Source organism: Papaver somniferum, chromosome 4, assembly GCF_003573695.1.
Source record: "Papaver somniferum cultivar HN1 chromosome 4, ASM357369v1, whole genome shotgun sequence".
NCBI lineage: Eukaryota > Viridiplantae > Streptophyta > Magnoliopsida > Ranunculales > Papaveraceae > Papaver > Papaver somniferum.
In genome coordinates this window covers 132,921,264-132,938,784 of record NC_039361.1, presented here as the reverse complement: position 1 = coordinate 132,938,784, position 17,521 = coordinate 132,921,264, and positions in this window count along the sequence as shown.

The following is a 17,521-nucleotide window of genomic DNA, read 5'->3' as shown; positions in this document are numbered from 1 at the left end:
TTATCAAAAGACGGAAAAAAACTCATAGGTTTATCTTTGGGAGACACAGATTATCTATACAATAAACTTTTCTGTGCGATACATATTTATTTATCAAGTCTTCGACTTTAGGTCGCAGCAAATCTTAGTAGTGGGTGAGATCATCTAAGGGAATCAAGTGCGTAAATCCTGATGGGATTCAGAGACATAAGGAGCGAAACTATACCTTGATCAATGTGAGATTGAATAGGGCTCCACTACATTCCAGTTCAAAGTTAACTTGGAGTAGGCTAGTGTCCTTAGCGGCTTAATATAATGTGGTGATCAAATCTGGATTAGGTCCCGAGGTTTTTCTGCATTTGTGGTTTCCTCGTTAACAAATCTTCTGGTGTCTGTGTTATTTCTTTTCCACATTATATTTTGTTATATAACTGAAATATCACTGGTTGTGCGTTGAATCGATCATCTGGTAAATTAAACCTTTGGTTGTTGATTGAAATTGATTGATCCTTGAACATTGGTCTTTGGTACAGTTCAAGTTATTTCTCTTATATTCAATCGGGCTCGCAAATTCCTATTTGTTTGATTGTAGATTGAATTGATAAATTGAGATACAACTCTTGGATATACTTTTCTTGAGATTGAGTCTGACTGTCTAATTGATTCTCTCAAAAGTATATTGGAGTTTTTCCATACAGATTGCTAAGCGAAATATTGGGTGTGGTTGTTAGACCCCCGCTTTTTTAGAAGGTCCTGATTGGGAGAGGATTCATATGTACTCCTTCAGTCCCCAGTTCTCCTGAATCAACCTTTTCCTTAAAGATGCAGTTCAAGACTCTGCAATCGCTTGTTGGGTGATTGACAAATCTATGGAAACAAAAGTACCGAGGATTGTCAATTTCTTTCTCAGTCGGTTCTTTCCTGGCGTAGGGCAATTTGATCGCACTGTCTTTAATCCAGACTTCTAATAATTTGATCACCTCTTCAATGGGAAAAGAAAGATCTGGGTCCTCCTGGTCGTTTTGCTGACGTTGAGTTGGTGCTTATGCATTTTGAGTTTGATTATCCTTCCTTTGTGGAGAATCCTCAGAAACTGGGGAAGCATGCTTATGCTGTTGTGCCTCGGTTCTCTTTTTACTTCCTTCAGAAACAACGTTCATGGAAGGATAAAGGTTGAGTTTCAGACTAGAAGAATACAAAATTTTCCTTATACCTTTGCAAACTTCTTTATTCTGGAATGACTTAGATTGGCTGAGTAGAGCAGCAGTCGATCGGTCAGTTGCTCCGGCTACGATCCGAGAATGCAAATCCTCCAAAATGGATTTATAAAATGAAATTATCCTTTCATCCTAAGAGTCCCGATTGAAGTGTGCTAAAATGGAAGGGTGTTCTTTATGAGTTCGTGTGAATTGTTTTGAGCTTTCACGAGCATCCAAGCTAGATTGGTGGAGCCTTCTACCCTTATCATGAGTATAGACCTTGTCTTCGTCGTCACTGGTGGAGGTATGAACACCGGCAGTAACATAGGAAGGATTATCAACGACATTCTTTTTAGAGCGATCATATATATGTTTCTTCCCTCGATAACTGATCTGTAAGAACTTTCAAAAGGGCGAACACCTCGTTTTGTATCTTGACAATTTCCTCTTAATTTTTTACTACATCATTTAGGATTTTCATCAGATCAACAATAGTGGTTGAGCTTTGAGCATCCATAGCTTATGAGGGAGCTTGACCAGGCAGGCCTAGTTTAGTAGTAATTGGAAGAGATTCGCCGGTATTGGGAGATAATAAATTGATATTTAATGTTTCTGAGACCTCCCCATAATCGATCATCTTGAGAAAATTTGGACCGCAGCCGAGAGATTAATCTCCCACTGTGGTCAACAATCTATTGATGGGGAAAAACGATTTGTTGGTTCTTAGAAAAGTGAAGAGACTACGGTGCGTACGGGGACTCCTCAACCAAACAAACTTCTTAACCTCAAACAGATGCACTGCACGGGAGTGCTTTGAGTTCGAAAGATCAATTTATAGGACTCTGGCCTAAACCAAGACAATGACCGTTCCAGAGTCAATTCGGCCACCAAGAGAGAAGATGGTCGATATTTTGGAGAGAAGCTTAGAAGTGTGTGAGATCAATGATAATAAGAAAATTGTAAATGTGTTTTAGGTTTCTGCAAATGAACTGCTGGGTTCAAATAAGTTTGAATTCTGCTCAACTGAGAGTGATTGGTTAAGATGAGAATTCTTGTGATAATTCCCATAAATATGTGTTATTGTTTACACGATGATCCTTAGTTGTTCAATCATGAATTCAGAAACTTATTCATATTGTCAGAATGTAGACACATTGATCTCCAGTAAGTGTGACGGTTGCTCGAGTGAAAGAGTGGGAAAGTGGAAAATCGTGGTTAAACCAGTTCCACATTGTGGGAGAATTGGTTGATCGTCCACCCACTACTTTGCTAACTCCTTTTACTGCTTGCACGACTTACTCACATTCTCATCGTGGATGAACACACGTGTTCCGTAGGCCGCCAGACCAAAACCCTAATTAATATCCCCCCATGTGACATGATTGATGTCTCATGATTGTGGAGTCTGTAAGACAAACATGTATTTAATTAGTCAGTTGTTGACTTGATTAGACGACGAGTCTACGAATTGTTGAGTCGAGCATGATTGACGAATGCTCTATGATTCATAGATTAAACATGTCCGCTGGGACATATGTATAGTTCTCGAATGAACGTAGATAATTGAATCAACATAATGAATATTGTTAGTCTGAGCAAATATTAATTGCTCATCCGAGCGAATATTGCTCGCTTGAGCCAATATAGCTTAATTAATGGAATATTAAACATTGATAGTTGAATCAATATTGATAACTTGAGCAAGTGTTGCTCGTTTGAACAATTATTGGTAGCCTGACCAAATAAAATATTAATTAAGAAATTAGTAGCTGGAGCGAATATTATATAATTAATCAAGATGTTGATTTCTGGATCCACATAAAATTATTAGTGTTCAAACTTGCTCAGAATTATGGTTTGCAGAGCATTTGGTTCGAAACCCTAATTTTGATTGATTGCTCATCGATTGATGATTTATTGAAAATCAATCACTGAGTGAGGGATCGGATACATGGGATGATGGTCGACCATGTAGCGCCCAGATGCTCGGATGAGCAAACACCAAAGTCCTTTGCAGAATGCTTGGTGAAAGTATGATTAAATGTTGTTTAATCATCATTTATTAAAATAGTGCTCGTCTGAGCATTAGGAAATAAAACCTAATAATGGAGAGATGAAGGACCGACCAAGGGGTATGAGACCGGACCTTAGTCGTCGTGGGACCAAATGGTGGTCGATTTAACAAGTTCCAAGTTGGTTGGAAAGAGTTTGAACCCAATATGAACCGCAGAAGATTAATTAGGTCAAAATTATTAAAGTATATGGGACCAGATCCTTGCAAGCCTAAGAGAGGACCTTGGTCGGTCAAGGTTGGATGTCCGTGTCACCATATTGTCCATGTCTCAATTGTGAGAATTTTGATATTTTCTGACGCGCGTTCGAGCAATATTTTGGATTTTCAGAAGAGTTTGATCTTGACTGAAACTCTCGATTTTGCTCATGCGGTCAATATTTTAGCAATATTAAAATAATAACATTTTAATATTTATCTTGAGAAGCCTAGTCGGTCATGTGATCATTTGACTTTTTGGGTTTTGACAGTTTCAGCAATATTTGAGAAAATATGGAAAACCTAGGTTTTTTACTCAAACGGAAGAGTTTCATGAGATGAAGGAAATAATAATAATAATAAAATAATGGATCATAAGGTATGGGACCGTCCACGGCTAGTAGGCCCGGTCCCGTGATATCGTTTCCTATTTTTAATTAATTTTCATCGTGTGAAGCAAATATGGAGAAACTAAGAGTTTTGCTCAAACGAGGGAGTTTGCTCAAATGAAGAAGTTTTCATGAGATTAGGAAAAATAATAAAATAAGATAAAATAATGGGAAGAGGCGCACGTCCGGCCACGGCGGCATGACCGGCCGGCCGGTGAGCCCGGTCTTTTAGGCGCCTCTTTTATTATTTTATTATTATTATTATTTTTCTTCCCTATTTTGCATAGGTTTCCTAGTTCGTCCATACTTTTGAGTGCTCGTTCGTGCATTATTGCTAAGTACACTCACACCATTTTCTCGGGGCTTACTCGGTGGTGGCCCAGATGCCCGATCAGTGAATATTTATTACTAATTCTTGGAATTCAACTGAGAATCATCCATGAAACGGAGTAATAAAATAAACTGAGTATCTATTACTAATCCATGGAATCCATCTGAGGATTAGCGGAACGGAGTAATGAGATAGAATAAGTTATCTATTACTAATTCATGGAATCCATCTGAGGATAAGCCACAAAATGGAGTAATGAGATAAATAGATTATTTTATAGGAATTCAATTGATGAATGAAACGCTAGAATTAATCTATCAATTGCTCTATACTGGCATGTGATATGTCTAGGAGCGGGTTTATTCGAGAATCGAGGTATGAGATAATTAAAGCATCATACTCGTTCTGAATAATGGGGGAGTATAGTCAGGAAATAACAAACAGTGTGATATCCTGAAGACGCTAACGCTCTATACTAGCATGCAATATGTCTAGGAGTCGTCCAATCATTAAGATGTTCGATACACATTCTCTCTACATAGTCAGGGAACAACAAATAGTGTGACGTCCTGAAGACATTAACGCTCTATACTAGCATGCAATATGTTTAGGAGACGTATAATCATTTCAATTATACGTAGAGGTGCTGATGAAATATGCAAAGTGTCTAAAAGCTCAGCTGAGAGGCTTTACGAGTAGCATATTCATCAGAGCTCTGAGAGGATGTTCGCTCAGTCAGAGATCGTGAAATGGTTCACGAATCATAAAATATGAGTTTCACATACATTTCTGAAGTCGTGTCAGAAACATGCAGTATCATGATTTTACGATTTTAGCCTTTGTCGAAAATCCACCATCAATATTACTGAGCGATAGAGTTATTATCGACAGCTATTATCAACAGTGCTGCCGATATTATGAATATCGTTGGCGTCATAGGCCCAATCGTGGGATCCAATTAATATCGATCAACAACTATTTTGTAACGGCGCATATTTCCCCCTACTGGTTCTTATATATACGCCCTTGTACTTCTTCAAATTACTCACACCTATTTCTACATATATTTCCCCAATTTTCTCTATCTGTATTCTTAATTTTAAATTTCATAATCACCAATGGCGAGATCCAATGAAGAGAGGAATGTTATTATGAATCGGTTTAGATTATGTACAACAAGAAATGCATCAAAGAAGGTTGCAAGAACTTGACAATGAGTAAGCTGAAGATAATAAACTAATCAACATTCTGATGCTCGTATATTCGGGATAAAAACCTAGAGTTTCAAAGCCACAATAAGTATTCTCAAAAAGATACACGTATCGAGGGAGGAAATTTTACCACCAGAAGTTGATGCACGATTATTTTCTTACCAATTGTGTGTACTCTAATCAATATTTACAACGTCGATTCCGCATGCCTCGACACCTGGTGAAAAATATTATTGAAGAGCCTTGTCGAGTTGAACCTCAATTCAATTATCAGTTTGATGCACTAAATATTAGTGGTCATAGTCCTGAATAAAAAGTTATACTTCGGCTTTAAGGATTCTAGGTAATGGCAAAGCAGCGGTTGCGAACGATGAGTACCTTCGTATGGGCAAAACAACTTCATTCACTTACCTTTTATTGTTTTGCGAAGTAATAATTAATCATTTTGGTCCAACATATTTACGGAAACTAACCGAGGAAGATGTTAGACAAATATTGAGGGAGAATGAGGATAGGGGATTCCCAGGACTGCTAGGTAGTCTTGATTGTATGCATTGGGTATGGAAAGGATGCCCTGTTTATTGGGCCGAAAAATATAAGGGTCATTATCCGAAACCAACTGTTATCCTTGAAGCTGCTGCTTATTATGATTGTTGGATATGGAACACTTTTTTTGGTCTTCAGTGTTCATAAAATGATATTAATGTTTTGCACAAGTCACCTTTGTTTGAAGATCTAAAGTATGGAATTCCTCCCCAAGTCCGTTTTACAATCAACGGCCATCAGTACACTCATGGGTATTATCTTGCGAATTTGAAGAAGATTGAGAAATTGAGAAATTCTAGAGAGTGTTAGAGCACTGCTCGGTCGAACTCGCATGCGTTGCTATCTTAAGCATGTTTGTCAAGTTTAGTTGTCAAAACTATATGTCTTGATTTCTAGACTACTTATAGTTAAGTCTCGGTTTGGACAAATTAGTGTAGTTGAGCTCCAGACTCCATGGCGATTATCTTATGAAGACGAAGAACTACTCGAGGAACTAGTGGAACTTCATCCGACTAAAAGGTATGTGGATGAACTTATCTATCACTCAAAAGTATATCTCTCTATCTCCTACTCTTGAGACAAAGTCGTATAAGTATGATAGTTTTCATACATACACATTTACTATTTCGAGCCGAGTTTACTCGCCTAACTTTTTCTCGAAATACGTGTTGGTAAGCTTTCGCTTTAACCACTCTTCATCTTCATCCGTGACGAAAGTTATGATGATGTTTCAATATTGAAAATAGCTTTGATGACGATAGTCGTGATTAACGATTGTTATAACATTATAGAAGAATGTTTCAATGATTGAAATGTAGAGTTAAGATTATGTAACCAACTATGGATATAAGCATATATAGTGTTTTCGCACATTAATATATAAATCCATGTGCCGGAAACCAATTGTGTGCACTTGTGCATGCGACACTGGTAAAGGAGACAGGTTGGGTACTAGCGGAAGTTTTCTAACCGAAAATTTCTGCTGGAGTTTGTAGTTTACAAACTGGAAAACCAGTCACCTTAGGTACGCATACTCACGAAAGTTTTTGAATGGAAAATTTATGTTGATTTTCCAAACTCAAATCCGGTTAGCTAAGGTACACGTACCCGTATGCGTACTCAAGCTGGTTATTTCTCAAATCGGAATTTCATGAACTTAAAACAAAAATCAATAACGAATGCAATCTTTGCAAACCGTGGATATATTGTTCATGAATTGATTCAAGTGAATCAAACCGATTTTGTTTCAATTGTGTCTATGAATAAAGACCTAACCAATTGAACAAATTTATCAACTAGTTCTTATGAGTCATTTGAACTATTTATGAGAAAGATGAATATGGTTGATATGAAATTACTCATATGGATAACATCGGTTAACTATTTGTGAACTAACCAAGTGTACACGTTTAGGTATGGTTACTCAAACCTAAATGAAACACATTTCATTTGTGTATGACAAGCTAAGTTTCGATCTAACGGTTGAAAGATATTATCTTGGAGAAATCAGGTTTTTCATCTAATGATGAATATTGAATGCTTTGTTACAAAGGTAACTTAGATTGCAAACCCTGATTTGAAAACTATATAGAGGAGACATTTAATAATTAGAAAATCTAATCCCCACACCTCCTGTGTGATACTAGTTAGTTTGCTAGAGTCGATTCTCCTTTAACCTTAGGTTTCTTCCCGAGACCCTGTAGGTTAACGACTGAAAGACTTCATTGGGATTGTGAAGCCATACAAAACTACTTTTCTTGTAGTTGAGCGATCTGATCTTGCCATTTTCTATCGTACGAGTTCAATTGAATAATTGACTTGAGATTACATCTCCGATAGGGCAAGATAAAAAGAAATCACAGACATATTCGTCTCATCGTTTGTGATTCCGCAACATCTTGTTTCGCTACCATACAATTAAGATTGTTGTGAGGTGATTGATAATCCTAGGCTGTTCTTCGGGAATATAAGTCAGTATTATCAATTGGTTCATGTTCAACTTGATTTATCAAAATACATAACAAAAACTCTTGGGTATTTCTTTGGGAGACAAATTTATTCAATCATATAGAATTTTTTGTGTGAGACAAATTTTTCTATCAAGTCTTCGACTTTGGGTCGTAGCAACTCTTGGTTGTGGGTGAGATCAGTTAAGGGAATCAAGTGCGTAGTATCCTGCTGGGATTAGAGACGTAAGGAGCGCAACTGTACCTTGAATCAGTGTGAGATTGATTATGGTTCAACTACAGTTCAGACCGAAGTTAGTTTGTAGTAGGCTAGTGTCTGTAGCGGCTTAATACAGTGTGGTGTTCAATCTGGACTAGGTCCCGGGGTTTTTCTGCATTTGCGGTTTCCTCGTTAACAAAATTATGGTGTCTATGTTATTTCTATTCCGCATTATATTTTGTTATATAATTGAAATATCACAGGTTGTGCGTTAAGATCGATCAATTAGAATATTCAACCTTTTGTTGTTGATTTAAATTGATTGCCACTTGGATATTGGTCTTTGGTACCATCCAAGTTATTATCCATGTATTTGATAAAGACTCGAAGATTTCTATTTGCTTTAGTAAAGATCAAATCAAGTGAGAGAGATATTAACTCCTCGATATACTTTTCTCTAGATTGGGTCTGAATGTCTAGTTGATTCTCTAGAAAGTATATTGGAGTTAGTCCATACATATTGCTAATCAAAATATTGGGTGTGGTTGTTACACCCCCGCTTTTTCAATTGGTATCAGAGAAGGCAAACACGTTAAAGACCTTATAAGTCTATGTTTGTAGCGGTCTGATTATGGACGAGTCTATTTCTAATAACGTACCAGTTCAGAAATTACCAGATGATTCTAAAAGCTTGGATTCACTTGAGAGAACTGTCACATCTAAGTCAATATCTAAACATTCTCTTGATGTAAAAACTTTTGATTAGGAAACTCTCCTAGAAGAACAGTTGGATGAACTTTCTGATGAAGGTGATTCAGATATTGATAGAGATGTTGATGAGGAAGTCTCAGAGTATGTTAAGTTTTTGGATTCGTGGAATATGAAGAATATTACAACTTCTCATGTCTCACCTCTTCTGACTCCTCTCTGTCGAGAAAACAAGAAATTGAGAAGATGTTACGCAGGTGTTTATTTTTTGAATCATTCTAACGAATCGATCCTCAAGGATTCTGAGGAAAACCTACGTATGAAGTCACTTGAATGTGATAATATTTATCAAAAGTACTTTTTGTTGGAAGAGAAACTTGCAGAATCTGTAGCAAGGTTTAACTCTCAACAAATTAGTTTTGATGACATAGAAAGTGCTTGTCTCGCTCGAGAAAAACGCCTTGAGGATGATTTAGCTGCTGCTCTTGATAAAATCAAGATGTTGGAATATGACTTGAAAAATTTAAATACTAGTTCAAGCAAATTAACCACTATGCTAGGAGAAAGTAAAAATCATCGTGATACACGAGGATTGGGCTATAAGGGAATAAATGCTCCAAGTATTAGCAAAGAGGTAAAATTTGTCAAGGATAGTGATTCTTCTCAACAAAAGGTTTCCACTAATGGCAAAAGTGAAATACTTTCACCGGCAATTAAGGTTCGAAAGAGCAAAGTATATCAACCTCCAAAGTCAGCACATACGGATCGAGGTAAGAACATTCCTCATGTTTGCCACTATTGCGGAAATAAAGGTCACCTAGAAAAAAGATGTCGTTTCCATATAAGGAATGAGAAACTTCATGATGTTCTTGTTTGGGCATCACAAGAAGTTGTGAAACCAAGATCATATGTTAAGGCTAATACCCTTAATGCTACAGGTTGTAACTGTCCGACCTTTAGGCAAAGGAATCAGTTTTGTGATAAACCTATTTTTGCCTATAAACGTCATACAAATCCTTTTCACAATCGTAATGGTTATCAAAAATCTAACTTGTAAAAGAATAGTAAATCCAATTCTATTTCGAGAAATCTTGAAGAGAGTAACTGGAAGAAGGTTCCGGTTGTTTCTAAACACACTCATAAGTTGGTTCCAAATAAAGTCAATGACACTTTGAGTGTGAAAATGAATGATCTCCCAGAAAATTCCATGACTATGGAGAAAGTAGTATCCATGATGTTGGAACTTAAATAGTTCTTTGGAAAGATGGATTTGGATGTGAAAGCTTCTAAAAGTGATCTCTTTGATGATAATCCAAAAGTCACTTGTGGTGAGCAAGACATTGTTCACCTCAACACAATTTGAGTGTGTTTTAAGTGCATCCTCACCAAGGAATGCCATGTTATGTATACGGTGAGGGAAGCACAAAAATTGGGGCGCACATATTATGTTTGGTAAGGCTGTAGAATTCAATTGGATTCATATAAATAAGGTATGTCTATAAAATTGAGAAAGATTTGTTCTTTTATTTGCTTAGAGAACTTATAATGATTCACGTACCTTTCTTATCGTTCTTTTCTACCTAACTTGATCTGTGTTTAAGGTTCTTAAATGTTTAGGTTTGAAAATAATAGTCTGGGATGTTTGGGCTACATGGTACACATACCAGGTATGCATAATATCATTTAAAATCAAAATCCATGGGTTTAGGTACGCATACCCATTAGTGCTCCAGGATACGAAAACTCGTTTGCAAAGCCGTATGCATACTTGACGTCGATATTCAGTAAATTTGTTTTGGCCGTAACTTCTTCATCCGAACTCGGAATGACCTCATTATTTTTGCATTCTCTTCCTTTTTGAATTATCTTAAAAATGGTGATGAGAAATCCTAAATGTGAATGAGTTGAGGTTGGTCTTTGTCCTGTATCTTGTTTTTGAGTGTTTTGCTCTGTTTCGTCGCACTTGTTCTACTGGACTTGGGAACTTGAATTCTTGGAGTAATTCTCTTCTAAGCTCATTTGTAGCTTTTACAAGAATTATGTTGGTGAATCACAAAGAAGGAAATTAAAGAATGGGCAGTAATACGCATCGCTATGGGATCCTTGAATGTTCACAATCATCTTATGTGAACTATGATGCATGGTCTTTAATGACTTTGTATGTTTTGCTTTGCTAAGAAAATCTTATTATACGCTTTTGGTAACCACTCTTGGTGTAAATCCGTGCGAAAAAGATTGATTCTACCTTCTAAGGACAAAGATTGATTTTTGCAGTATTAATCTTTATGGTTTTATATATTGCAATATGTTATGGGATATGTGTGTTTGCATCGGTGAACTATGATTGTACCATACCCTGTCAAAAGTTATGTCTTTCATATGTCGATATGCATGTATTGATAAGAGAATGAATGAACTTTTGACATGACAAAAGTTTTAAGCTTATTATATGTCATTATGCAAATATTGATGGATGATAGGATGAACTTTTGTTTACGAGGATTATGTCTATTATATGTCATTGTGCAAATATTGATGGAAAATAGAATGAATCCTTGTCTATTCCGCAGTATTGATCTTCCCTGATCCATATTCGTACATATGTACTGTGCGGCTCCATAAGTCTTCTTATGTGAGTATTTCCAACTAAACTAATCATAGATTCGTTTGTGGTTATTTTGGTTGTGTATTCCGATTAAATTAAACATGGGTTCTATTGTGGTTAGTTTAATTGAGAATTTTTGGATACAAAATCATTTTGTGGCTTTTTGGTGTCCATAGAAATCATTATTTTCTTGTAAGAGTAAGGTCGCTCTTATTGTTCTTTCGGGAATGACATCAAATGGGGGAGAGTTCTTTTGAACTTGCGCTTAATTTCCATATTTTTGTGGGGAGTGCGGTTGTGGAATTTTGAGGAGTTATCTTGTATCATTATAAACTCCGTGATGAATGCATTTAGCTTCGGCTATATGATTGCATCTAAAAAAGTTGATATGTGCTTTTCTTTGGTCTTGAAGTGTCTCCATGAAAATTTCATTAGGATCCCATTTTCGTACATTTGCCAATTTTATTGACAAAAAGGGGGAGAATTAATATGTAGTTCACACTACAAATACATATGGTTTCCGGATCATTATGTAAGGGGGAGTGGTTTTCGTGTTGAGACGAAGTATTGACTAAGGGGGAGTGATACATATCACCATAGTATTGTTGTCGAAGTTGTGATATAAGAACTTTGATACTGTGTAATAATACTATGACAATGTATAACAATGATCGAGAGCTTTTGTTTTTTCATTGTTATGGCTACTGAACTTCAACAACTATGATGCTGAATTGAACATCTATGGAATCATGGGAGTACTTGGAAAAGATGAAGTTTTCGAGTAATGTTGAAGCACCAAGGAGAACAAGCATGTGGACGAGAAGCTACAAAATTTTATTTATTTTATAATCTATATGTATTGATAGTTTTGCCACTAAAATTGACAAGGGGGGAGATTGTTAGAGCACTGCTCGGTCGAACTCGCATGCGTTGCTATCTCAAGCATGTTTGTCAAGTTTAGTTGTCAAAACTATATGTCTTCATTTCTAGACTACTTATAGCTAAGTCTCGGTTTAGGAAAGATTAGTGTAGTTGAGCTCCATACTCCATGGAGATTATCTTACCAAGACGAAGAACTACTCGAGGAACCAGTGAAACTTCATCCGAATAAAAGGTATGTGGAGACTTGAACTTATCTATCACTCAAAAGTCTACCTCTCTATCTCCTACTCTTGAGAAAAAGTCGTATAAGTATGATAGTTTTCATACATACACATTTGCTATTTCGAGCCGAGTTTACTCGCCTATCTTTTTTCTCGTAATACGTGTTGGTAAGCTTTCGCTTTAACCACTCTTCATCTTTATCTGTGACGAAAGTCATGATGACATTTCAATCTTGAAAATAGCTTTGATGACGATAGTCGTGAATAACGATTGTTATAACATTATAGAAGAATGTTTCAATGATTGAAATGTAGAGTTGAGATTATGTAACCAACTATGGATATAAGCATATATAGTGTGTTCGCACATTAGTGTATAAATCCATGTGCCGGAAACCAATTGCGTGCACTTTTGCATGCGACATTGGTAAAGGAGACAGGTTGGGTACTGGCGGAAGTTTTTGATACATGTGTATCTTCCTCTCTCCGGAACCAATAAACCTCAAGCTAAGTTGAGGGAAGACTCCTATATTAGGAAGGAATCCTTATTTGGATAGAATTCCTAGTTGGGAAATGGTTTTGTTTTAGGCAATACTCTTAGTTAGGAAATATATTCCTAAGAGGTTTTGGAAAACAAACCAAAGTAAGGAAGTTACCTAGATAAGGGAATACTTACTAGACAAGATAATATTCCTAGAAAGGGAAATATACCTAGAAAATGAATTAGTCCTAGAAAGGGAAATAGTTTCTAGAAGGTTTGAGAAACCAAACCGAAAGCTATAAATAGAGATGTTTATCTCATAGCTAATACAATCTAGAGAGTGTAGTTTTACCCCTAGAAAAAGAGGTTTAACACGCACACCTAGAGAGAAGTTTATGAAGCAATTGATTATTGCAAAAGAAAGCTTAGAAAACAGTTTTAAGGTTAATCCACTGTTTAGAGAGATTGTGAGCGTAACAAAGAGAGAATTGTAATAGTTTTCTTGTTCATAATCTAGAGAAGATATTTTCTTCGAATCTGGTTTCTAGTGTGTTCTGTTTTCTAGTTTTCGTCTGTTATTATTCTGAATTCCGCCTCTATAATAATATTCACCAAGGTACATAGATCAATACGTATCAAGTTGGTATCAGATCAAGTCTCGTTTCTTTTAGGGAATAATCCCGTGGTTTATGGTCTTCACTAGATCTCTCTACAAACATCTTGGTGAGGTACTCGAGAAGCAAGAAGACGTTTAATGAACAAGGGAACCAAAGATGCGAAAGTCAGTTGATGATCCTAAGAACACAAACTACGAAAGAGAAGGTGGTTGCGCTAGTAATAGATATGGAGTCTTATACACCCAAGTTGAAGACGAAGAAAAAGACTATGTTTTCATCTGGTGTTTTTGAAGAAAAGAACGAGAAAGAAGAAGAACCACTCGAAGAAGATTGCATTATGGAGCGAATAGTGACTAAGACAAGACGAGGAGATATGGATGCTTTTCAAATTAGACGTCAAGGTCAAGTTTCCAGCAAAGATAGATGGTTCAGCAGGGTGAAAGGAACCCTCGAGATACCTAACCTCCAAATCTAACTTTCACAGGAGTTCAAGTTCTTGAGTGGGGGCGCGCGATACATGTGTATCTTCCTCTATCCGGGAATCAATAAACCTCAATCTAAGTTGAGAGAATAATCTTATATTAGGAAGGAATCCTTATTTGGACAGAATTCCTAGTTGGGAAAGGGTTTTGTTTTAGGAAATACTCTTAGTTAGGAAATATATTCCTAAGAGGTTTTGGAAACCAAACCAAAGTAAGGAAGTTACCTAGATAAGGGAATACTTCCTAGACAAGATAATATTCCTAGAAAGGGAAATATACCTAGAAAAGAAATTAGTCCTAGAAAGGGAAATAGTTTCTAGAAGGTTTGAGAAACCAAACCGAAAGCTATAAATAAAGATGTTTATCTCACAGCTAATACAATCTAGAGAGTGTAGTTTTACCCCTAGAAAAGGAGGTTTAACACGCACACCTAGAGAGAAGTTTGTGAGGCAATTGATTATTGCAAAAGCAAGCTTAGCAAACAGTTTAAGGTTAATCCACACTTTAGAGAGATTGTGATCGTAACAAAGAGAGAATTTTAATAGTTTTCTTATTCATAATCTAGAGAAGATATTTTCTTCGAATCTGGTTTCTAGTGTGTTCTGTTTTCTAGTTATTGTCTATTATTATTTTGAATTCCGCCTCTATAATAATAGTCACCGAGGTACAGAGATCAATACGTATCAGTTTTCTAACTGAAAATTTCTGCTGGAGTTTGTAATTTACAAACTGGAAAACCAGTCACCTTAGGTACGCGTACTCACGGAAGTTTTCGAACCGAAAATTTCTGCTGAGTTTCCAAACTCAAATCCGGTTAGCTAAGGTACACGTACCCGTTCGCGTACTCAAGATGGTTATTTCTCAAATCTGAAGTTCATGAACTTAAAACAATAAATCAATAAGGAATGCAATCTTTGCAAACCGTGGCTATATTGTTCATGAATTGATTCAAGTGAATCAAACCGATTTTGTTTCAATTGTTTCTATGAATAAAGACCTAAGCAATTGAACAACTTTATTAACTAGTTCTTATGAGTCATTTGAACTAGTTATGAGAAAGATGAATATGGTTGATATGAAAGTACTTATATAGCTAACCTCGGTTCACTATTTTTGAACCAACCAAGTGTACACGTTTAGGTACGGTTACTCAAACCTAAAAGAAACACATTTCATTTGTGTATGACAAGCTACGTTTTGATCTAACAGTTGAAATATATTAGCTTGGAGAAATCAGGTTTTTCATCTAACGGTGAATATTGAATGCTTTGTTACCAAGGTAACTTAGATTGCAAACCCTGATTTGAAAACTATATAAAGGAGACATCTAGCAATTGGAAAAACTAATCCCCACACCTCCTGTGTGATACTAGTTAGTTTGCTAGAGTCGATTCTCCTTTAACCTTAGGTTTCTTCCCGAGACCCTGTAGGTTAACGACTGAAAGACTTCATTGGGATTGTGAAGCCATACGAAACTACTTCTCTTGTAGTTGAGCGATCTGATCTTGCCATTTTCAATCGTACGAGTTCAATTGAATAATTGACTTGAGATTATATCTCCAATAGGACAAGATAAAAAGAAATCACAACATCTTCGTCTCATCGTTTGTGATTCCACAACATCTTGTTTCTCTACTATACGATTAAGATTTTTGTTAGGTGATTAATAATACTAGGCTGTTCTTCGGGAATATAAGTCCGGATTATCAATTTGTTCCTGTTCAACTTGATTTATCAAAAGACATAACAAAAACTCTTGGGTATTTCTTTGGGAGACAGATTTATTCAATCATATAGACTTTTTTGTGTGAGACAGATTTGTCTATCAAGTCTTCGACTTTGGGTCGTAGTAACTCTTGGTTGTGGGTGAGATCAGCTAAGGGAATCAAGTGCGTAGTATCCTGCTGGGATTAGAGACGTAAGGAGCGCAACTGTACCTTGAATCAGTGTGAGATTGATTATGGTTCAACTATAGTTCAGACCGAAGTTAGTTTGTAGTAGGCTAGTGTCTGTAGCGTCTTAATACAGTGTGGTGTTCAATCTGGACTAGGTCCCGGGGTTTTTCTGCATTTGCGGTTTCCTTGTTAACAAAATTATGGTGTCTGTGTTATTTCTATTCCGCATTATATTTTGTTATATAATTGAAATATCACAGGTTGTGCGTTAAGATCAATCAATTAGAATATCCAACCTTTTGTTGTTGATTTAAATTGATTGCCACTTGGATATTGGTCTTTGGTACCATCCAAGTTATTATCCTTGTATTTGGTAAAGACTCGCAAATTTCTATTTGCTTGAGTAAAGATCAAATCAAGTGAGAGAGATATTAACTCCTCGATATACTTTTCTCTAGATTGAGTCTGGATGTCTAGTTGATTCTGTAGAAAGTATATTGGAGTTATTCCATAAAGATTGCTAATCGAAATATTGGGTGTAGTTGTTAGACCCTCGCTTTTTCAGAGAGATTTAGAAATTCTGGTGTGAGTTGAAATGAGTTTGAAATTGGGTATTTATAAAGGGGGGAAATTCTAGCCGTTGGATGAGGAACCGCTGAGCGATGATCAACTCAGCAAGCGACGACATGACTATTGCTTGAGCTGGAATGACACTCTATCGCTCGCTAGAAACTCTTCCGTGTATGCCTAACTGTTATTCGTGACACATGGACAGATTAATTTGACAATTTGGCATACCCATTGTGAATGCTAAAGTGGGAAAATAAGCTATTCAACATGTGCATATGAATAGCCCTAAGGATACTATCTATTTTCTTTTTTTTTTTCATCTTCATATGTTTTTTTAATCTGAATCTCAGATCTTCCTTTCTGCGCCTTTATGAATCCCTTTTCACTTTCTGAAAATCTAAACCAAACCAATCCATTAACCATTGGTTTGGTTTCCAAACGGTTCCAGTTGGTTTCGGTTTGTCCCAGTGGTTTTTGGTTAACCAATAATTATGTCAAACCAAAAAAAAAAAACACAAATCTACAGATAAAAAAATCGTAGTTGCCGATAGTATTGGTTTACACAAATTTACAGACAAAAAAAATACAAAAAATATCAAGAATAGTTAAAGCTTACTCTAATTCTAGAGATCAAAAGAAGATATATAATATATCTTAATTTAGTTATTGACAAATAAAAAAGAAGGAAGACGGGAAGAAAAAAGTCGAGTAGCAGCGGCTGTAGTTGGGGGTGGAGAAGGGAGGCGACTGAGAGAAGGAGAAAGAGGGAGAATATCATAATGAAATATTAAATTTAGGGTTTCTATTTATCCTCTAAATCAATGGGTAGAATCTAATACTTGTAAATTAAAGGTAGAAACTAAGTTTAAAAATTAATCGGTTTTCTAATGGTTTTTGGTTCGGTTTTAGAGGTCAAACCAAACCAAAACCAACACTATCGGTTTTCCACTTTCTACACCGTAACCAATCC